This window comes from Lissotriton vulgaris, unplaced genomic scaffold (assembly GCF_964263255.1).
Source record: "Lissotriton vulgaris unplaced genomic scaffold, aLisVul1.2 SCAFFOLD_1763, whole genome shotgun sequence".
Classification (NCBI taxonomy): Eukaryota; Metazoa; Chordata; class Amphibia; order Caudata; family Salamandridae; genus Lissotriton; species Lissotriton vulgaris.
Window position 1 is genome coordinate 522,313 of NW_028248454.1, and position 8,477 is coordinate 530,789.

At 44.9% G+C, this 8,477-nt stretch overlaps 1 long non-coding RNA gene across 1 annotated transcript in view; it reads right to left on the bottom strand.

Moving 5' to 3' along the window:
• The window catches only part of LOC147664120 (uncharacterized), a 72,450-nt gene extending 69,709 nt beyond the window's left edge, over window positions 1-2,741 (bottom strand). The window contains exon 1 of the long non-coding RNA XR_015305179.1: window positions 2,575-2,741. This is a non-coding gene — a long non-coding RNA (uncharacterized LOC147664120). The remainder of the gene's footprint in view (window positions 1-2,574) is intronic.
• Between the last annotated feature and the right edge of the window lie 5,736 nt (window positions 2,742-8,477).

Consider the following 8,477-nt stretch of genomic DNA (forward strand, 5'->3'; position numbering starts at 1 on the left):
TCCATAGGACTAGCTAGGGCCTACCTTAGGGGTGACTGACATGCAGAAAAAAATGGGGTCACAGACATGGCACACACTTTAGGTTCCAAATCACAGCGGCAGTAACACTGCCCGCACAGGTCCTGCAATGGCAGAAGCCTGTGATAGGATTGAAAGGCTACTTTGGAAGGGGACACAATCAGTGCTGCAAGCTCACCAGTAGCATTTAAGTTACTAGCCCTGGGTATATGAAATACCACTTTTGAAGGGACTGACAGGTAAATTTAATAGGCCAAACAGGTGTAGACCAATCTTACCATATGTAACACAGAGAGCACACACACGTTAACAGGACAGCAGTGCTAAAGTGCCTAGAGGCCTAAAACCACCAACACCATGTCAGAGAAAAGGCTAGGAGAAAGGCAAAAAGTTTAGGGATGACCCTGCATAAAGGGCCAAGTCCAACAGCGCACAAAAAGATTGTGTCTCCGGGCGTCACCAGCACTAAAGGTGGCCCTGCCTGGTATGAAATTATAAAGTAGCATGACCTGTGGTGCTTCCATCTGTATGCAGATCTGAGAGAGGCCGCTCATTTAGTGTACAGTGACTTAGTAGCCACTGCTTTCTCTTCTAAAGTGCTAAGAGATCACCCAACATCTACTCTACTCTGCCTGGCATAGTATCACTGAAAACTTAGAGGCTAATTTAAAAGCCCCTTGTGTCGCTGATGCATCACTTTTTATGAAGGTCTGGCAGTGCCGACTGCAGACCCATATCTATGAGGCCATGCAAAGGCACTTTGTGTGGCTTTTTTTGGCCTCGTAGATATAGTGTAAGGCAACACAGTGCAAGTCACTGTGTTGCCTTACACTGCATCAGGGGGCATTCGATGGGTGTTCAGTGGATTTACCCAGACAACACCCATGGGTTTTGACACATATCTGTAAACCTAGGAAACAATCATGCCAACAACGCAGACACCCATGCACCATGCTGCAAGAGTGCCTGCGTAGACCCCAGGCACCAAATTGTGTGCTGGTGCAGGCGCAAAGGACAGGAATGCACCTTATCTTGTAAATATGGTCAATTTCTGCCCTTTCGAATTGGCGCACGGCAGCGCAGGAAAACGAGTTGTGGTGCTGCCCTGTGCAAATTCATTGTAAATGAGGCCCTAAGGGCTTGTAACAAGCCCCCAAATATATAATATGGCCTTAAACCTATATCAGTAACACTTTGCCATTTGTGCCTACTCCTGCATTTCTGATTTCGTAAAGGTTCTGCTTGCTCTTGTGTCACTGATGCCTTACCTGCTCTGCCAGCTCCTGTGTCACTGATGCCTTACCAGCTCTGCCTGTTCCTTTTCACTCATCCCCTGACAGTCCTGTCTGTTCCTGTGCCACTGATCCCTTACTTTATTTTAAATTTTTTTTATTGAATAGAGCAACGGGTGAACCAAAGGTACAGAACATGATATACTTTAGAATACAATAATCACAAATTTCCAATAAATTTCCAATAAATTTCTCAAATAACAAACAAGAGATAAAAAGGTTAAAAGTTAAAAACGATATGCAAAGACAAAAAGGAAGGTTCATCGAGATAGAAAAAGTCAGCCTACTACTGCATTAAAAATTCCCCCCCAGGACATTGAGTGCAAAATATGCAATTTATAACGTGCAACAGCAAAAACGTGCAAAACTGCAATAAAGTGCAAATGCAAAAGTGCCAAAAGTACAAAAAAGTACTATCTTAAAAAGTGCATAGTGCAATCTGATATAGGAGAAAGTGCTAGTAAATGTAAATGTCCTGGAAATCAGATAGAAGGCTATAAAAGAAGAATCATCTCCTCACAATTTTCTTCACAAATCATCCTCCCTTAATTACTTCTAGAGTCTCAAAATATTTCCATTTCCTTTCAAATCTCCCGACAGCTCCCACTCTACCCGCATAAGCTTTTTCAAAATAACAAGTTCTCCTCATTTTGTTGAACCATTTTAAGTGTGATGGAATCTCGCTGGACTTCCAGTTTTGTAGAATTAAGGAACGAGCAACTGCGCAAGAAATAAATATAAATACCTCTTCTGCTTTATTAAACCTGCTTCTGTCTTTGCATATACCGAACAGGGCTACTTCACTGATCCCTTACTTGATGTGCCTGCTCCGGTATCACTTATGCTTTACCAGCTAAGCCTTGTCCTCTAGGACTAATGCCCTAACAGCTCTGCCTGTGTCACTGATGCCTTACCAGCTCCGCCTTCTCCTGTGTCAGTGATGCCTTATCAGCTCTGCCTGCTCCTGTATCACTGATGCCTTAACAGCTCTGCCTGCTCCTGTATCACTGATGCCTTACCAGCTCTGCCTGCTCCTGTATTACTGATGCCTTACCTGCTCTTACTGCTCCTGTATCACTGATGCCTTACCAGCTCTGCCTGCTCCTGTATCAATGATGCCTTACCAGCTCTACCTGCTCCTGTATCAATGATGCCTTACCAGCTCTGCCTGCTCTTGTATCAATGATGCCTTAACAGCTCTGCCTGCTTCTGTATCACTGATGCCTTACCAACTCTGCCCGCTCCTTTACCACTGATGCCTTACCAGTTCGGTTTTGTCCTCAAAGACCGCCAGGCTGGAGCCCCTGAATGAGCAGTCTTCGTGGCTCGCGCTCCAGTTCTTCTGATCTTTTATTTCTGGGAAGTAATAGCACTTCTGTCCACGCTGCTCCCAGTGCAGAGGACAAGATGGTGTAGGATAAGCATCTCCTGGAAGAAGAAATGGAAAAAGGTTACCTGGTACTTAAAGTGTTGATTCAAACAGATCAAGTTCCATTTCCCAGTCAGTTGGCTCCGCTGTAAAGACGCCTTAGAGATTTTTGTTGTTCACTGCTGACTTGCTGTGTCCAACAGGTGTGAGTACTGGCAGGATGACTTGGTCTTATGAAATGGGGCAAAAGAAGTAACTCGCTACTATGTACAGCTCGGAAAATGGCAGCATAACCGTAATAGTGTCGCTAAAAAACACGTTTTATTGCCTTATGCCACTGTCGCAAACGAAAAGGAAGTAGCAGAGGTGTAACACAACATGTCCAACCACAAGAAAAGTGATAGTTGACCGACCTTCAACGTGTGTTAGAAGGTGAGTTTAGAGCGTAGATCAGAAATCCATGGTTAATTCACTTTGCCCTTGTTATCTTCGCTGCAAAGTCGTCATCATCAGGCTCAGGAAGGGTGCAGGGGTGGCCTTAGGCATGTGCAAGCTGTGCACCTGCACAGGGCCACCAAACCCCAGGGGCCAGCACGACAATATATATCTTTATTTTAATAATCCTCGGAGGATGGATACATATTTGTGTGGCGGCCCCTGGCAGGGATTTGGCGGCCTCCGCCTCTGTTCCACTTCCAAACACCCTCAGGGAGGCCGCCAAATACCTGCCTGGGGCTGCCCCGCCCGGCCCCCCTTTTCCGGGGCCCCCTACATATGCTCCCTGCCCAGGGCCGCCATGAGCCTAGAGCCACCCCTGAAGGGTGATATGCAGAGCTTTAAGTGGGATGAAAAAACACGGAGGGTTGGTTGGGGGAGGGAGGTGGTCTCGCAAAGTGGCATGGCTGATGTAGTTAAGGGCGTGGCTAATTTCAAAACTGAAGCTTTTTCAATATTCTACACGACGAAGCCACAGCTGTTGCTTATTTATCTTATGCAATTAACAACTATTGACAAAGCCAATAGTCCTGGCTTGTTGCAGGTGTAATGTTGTGGATGCAATGAGAGAAACAGCAAAATACCAGTCGGGCCGCACACTATGGTGAGCACAGGTTTTAGCGTAAGTAAGAAGAAGCCCCTCTCCTGCCGAATGGCTAGAAAGAAGGATAGCCACAACAGGAGGGTCGCAGCAACCAAGTCTTCCGCCAGGAGGTAAGGAGAGGGGGAAGGAATAAGGTGGAAACAGTAATTAGCAATTAATAAAATGGGAGGACTAAAACATTAATTAGAAATTAATGTTTATGCCGGAAGTTAGGAACAGCTTGCACAGAAAAACTTGGTAATATTATTGGGAACGAGTCGATATTTTAAAGCTCACATCACAACAACAGTAAGACATAATCAAGTGTATCCAAAAACAATGCAGCAATGGCAATGGAATTCGACCAGCCGAATAAACATACTCAAAGAAGATTCAATAACAGTGAACAGCGGATACCAAAAAGAAACTGAGAGAGTTGGAAAAGTTATCACAAAAAGAAATCAATGTATGGTGGGAAGTGTCAACACTGAAAAAAAGATGTAGAAGTACAGATGACAACAGGATAGTAGGGGGAGGGGTGGGGCGGATAGATGCTAAATTCCTCCCTTGGACTAGCAGAAATTCTGATAAAACATGCAGAAATAGCATTACCAAAAATTCAGCAACAACTCTAGGATGTAGATCAAGAAATGGAAGCCTTAGAACTTACAATAGAATATAACACATTTAAATAAGAAATTCTCAATAAGATAGAAAATCATGAAGAAGTGACACAAAGAAAACAATAAAAATGAACAAGGACTATATAAACATGAGACGGACCTCCCCCGTCCTCACGCCCCAATGACATGCCAGTGTGGTGAGGTACCATGACAGAGTGAACCCGCAACAAATTCAAGGCAGGGCGAGGCAGCAGGAGGCACTAGTAGAAATGTGTTTATCATTACAGGAATGATATATATGTATATAGCTCAGTTCAAGAGGACTCTTTTTTGACTTAATTTTTAATTTATTTTTATTTTTATTTTATTTTAAAGGTTTATATAGCGCTGGCTAGACCCGGAGGTATTAGACCACTTTACATGAGTATCAGACCATAATTGCAGGCTACATTGTTACAAAAGTTACATAGTTATTAGAGCCTGGCAATATAGTGACAAGTAAGGTTGAGACAAACAAAAAGGACATATACGTAAGGGTAAAAGCAGGCAAGGGGAGAGATTCAGGGGAGGTAGACAGAGAATGGAGGAGGGAAGAGGTGGGGAGGATGAGTGACACGGCATGGAAAGAAGAGGGAGGGGTGATGGGGACACAAACCGGTAGACGAGTCAGAGCTGTGCCCAAAGTCCAGTAAGCTGTGATCCCAAGGGAAGTGGTATCATTTCCCTATCTCTGTTGCGAGAGGCTCCCTATACGCAGTGGACTCTCTCAGAGGGGTCTCTGAGACTCCAAGTCCTACACACTGGATCCTTCCCCAAATAGGGGAGAGGGAGTGCTTTGGCAAGGGGTGCCATACCATTCCTCAACTGTGAGTGGCTCCCTAGGCCCTGTGGACTCTCTCAGCGGGTTCGCTGAGACTCCAGAGTATACATATTGGATCTTTCCCCAACAAGGGGAGAAGGAGTGCTTAGTCAAAGGGTACAAAAGGACAGGGGACTAGGCGGTGTAGCGGGCAAGGGGAATGATTCAGGTGAGAGGGGATAGGAGTAAAGGAAGTAGGACAAGGAAAGAGTGCTAAACGGGAACAGATATATAGATAGGAGACAAGGAAAAAAGCAGAGTTACATAAATACGATGAGGGGGTTGGGCGAGACAGGGAGATGGAGAGAAAAACTGTGCCCAAAGTCCGACTGGGTAGGTGATGGTCAGGAGATGAACCAAGGCCAATCTCCTCAATAGCTGAACAGAGCAGCTCCACTAGGCGTCGGATATAGTGTTCGGACTCCACTGTCAGGATGGAGATCAGGAGAACTTAGAGATTGTCAGATTGTGGGGGTTGGGGAGGGGGAGAAACCATGGACCGAATGAATTCCAGACACCATCTTGAGGTCAGGCACTGTAATGGTAGGATTATTAGGAAGATTTCAGCTGGGGGGAAAAAAAGTTAAAAGTGGTGGCCACGTCGCTGTGGCGCCCAAAGCAGCAGTTCTCGCTCCTCTTCACCTCTGCCAGACCAATAGGGACAGTTATGTTGCAGCAGGATAACTCTGTTGGTAGGGGGTAACAATTTCCTTATGGCTTAGGGACAGTTATGTTGCAGCATGTTGCAGTTATTATTATCCAACGGGACCAATTTTATTAAACGGTTGGTAGAAACATTGAGAAGAAACCTGCAAATGTGCTAATTTACGCTTTGCTTGCTACACTCAGTTATTTAAAATGGATGCATAACTCGGTGAGCTCTTTTACCTGGACTGTAACATGGGGATCAGAGGTCACCTAAGAATATTTGCAACAAAAGTATTTACTTACTGGCAAGTCTTTGTGAGAATACAATCTGAAACCTAACATTACATGAATTGCTCTAGACCCGGCACATTAACCCTCCGAGATGTTTGTGAGGATTCAGCACTGTGACCCGAGATTACACACAGAACTGTGCCTCCCAAAAGTGAATTCGTTGTGACTCCAGCAAGTGCATTAGGTTAAGGAGGACTAGGCACACTGGGCGCTGTGGTGTTTGTTCTTGGACTAGGTGGCGAAGCTACCAAATTAGCCTCATTTCAAGTTGTTCAATGATCTTATAGCATAGTCTTTTGAAAGAATCAGTCATTTCAGCTGCCAAAATCTGAGCTGTGAATCTTAAGCTGATAGTTGTCAATTGACCAAATGGCTTAGCACACACTCAAAAGAGAGAATCCATGCTCAAGTTGTGCTAAAATCTCTCATGTTGAGTTGAACTACCAGTGTACAAGCACAATCTTGGGTAAACACTGCAGAAATATAAATTATGATTATGTGTTCATGTTTTATGGAGAAAAAAAAATCCACTACTATTTTGAACCTATTCTTACTGCATTTTATTGCATCCTCTATGGCCTAATATTTCCCTGCCTTATTATCACATTTACTCATTGGGGTGTTCTGCAGGAGCACGGTCCTAGGATAACAGCAGCTAAGATTTTTCTTCCCCAGATTTCCACCAGCCTTGTCACTGCGCCGGGTTACCCTCCCTTGCTGCTCCACATCCGCAGTTGCACTCAAGGACGACGGGAGAACAGAGCCAGTGCAGGTGCTGGGGGCAGAGCATCTGTCTAGGGCTGGACTTCTGGCTGCTTGGAGCAGTGTCTGCCCCAGCCCCGACACAAGGGGGTGATGAGTATGTTAGGGGCTGTTATATGTGTATATATATATATATATATATATATATATATATATATATATATATATATATATATATATATATATATATATATATATATATATACACGTTGCATTTTCCTTAATTGTGCCAGGTGCACCTTTTAAAAAGTGTGTTTTGCGCAATCAAGGAAAATGTGCCGTATGAGGGTGAATGTGCTGCCCCAGGGCAACAGTGAACTCACGCTACCCTGGGGCCTGGGCATTCATGTGAAAAACAGAACAACTGCTTTGAACCCACTCCGTGTTTTCACAGTGCAAACGGCAACCGTCTGCACTTTTAAAGGGGATTAGAGCTCCCCTTGCAGGCGGGTGCTGTGAGTGACTGCACCTGCATGCAAGGGGAAGTCTTGGGGGTACACTGTACCCTCTTTCCCCCGCCAGAGGGCTGCAATCAGGGGGCACTCTGACAGTGCACCTCCCGAGAGCTTTTTTGCCTCTGCACCCGAGTCTGTAATACGATAAAGGGATTCCCTCATTTGCATGGGGCCACGGCCCGATGCAAATGAAGGAACGCCCTCTTTAGGTAGTGCTGGCACTGCATGTGCTCCAGTGCTTTCAGTATTACAGAGGGGATGCATCAGTGTCTCCAGCCCCATCTGTAGTACCAAAGTGACCCGGGGGCACAAAAAGCAGGCGCAAACACCTGTTGAGCCCCCAGGAGACTTCTATAATACGGCCCCAGGTGAGCAACACTGAGCATCAGACCATGTCACTGGGGTAATCCTGACAGAACAGTGCACAGTTTTATAGTCAGACCCATGCCAGGCCTCAGACACATCAGACAACCGTACAAAGTATAGCCACCCCGGCACTGCTGTGACTGCACTCATTTGATCCGACGTGCACAGTTGTGACCCGACACTGAAATATGATAAAGGAGGTGTTCCACCCCATACACCCACCTAACAATACAGATTTGACAATAGATATTAAACCAAGTGAAAACGGAAAGTGACACAGGTGTTTTTTCAAAATACCAAAACATCCAGACCAAGTATTAAAATATAAACAGTGAAATACAGGAGGAATAGTCATGCACTCATACACAGCACAAAAAATCAAATGCTCTAGAAACATGCTACAGAAAATCTACTTCCCTGCCATCAGCAGTGAAAGAACACACTAGTGCAAACATGTTGAGACCAAACTCCTTCTATGGGTGACACAAACACAAGAATAGGGAGGACTGACATCAAATCAGGAACAGGGAACTGAAATAGTCAAGAAAGCCATCCAATTATGAGGAAAGGGCAAACTCATAGCTCACTGTATGTATATGTTAAAGCGTTAGTTGTAAAAGTCTTTTGAAAAGACAGCTAAAGCGGTTTGTACTGACACCATAAAAAGGATATATGGAGAAAAGCTATGACTACTTGGTCATGAAAGGATTAGAACA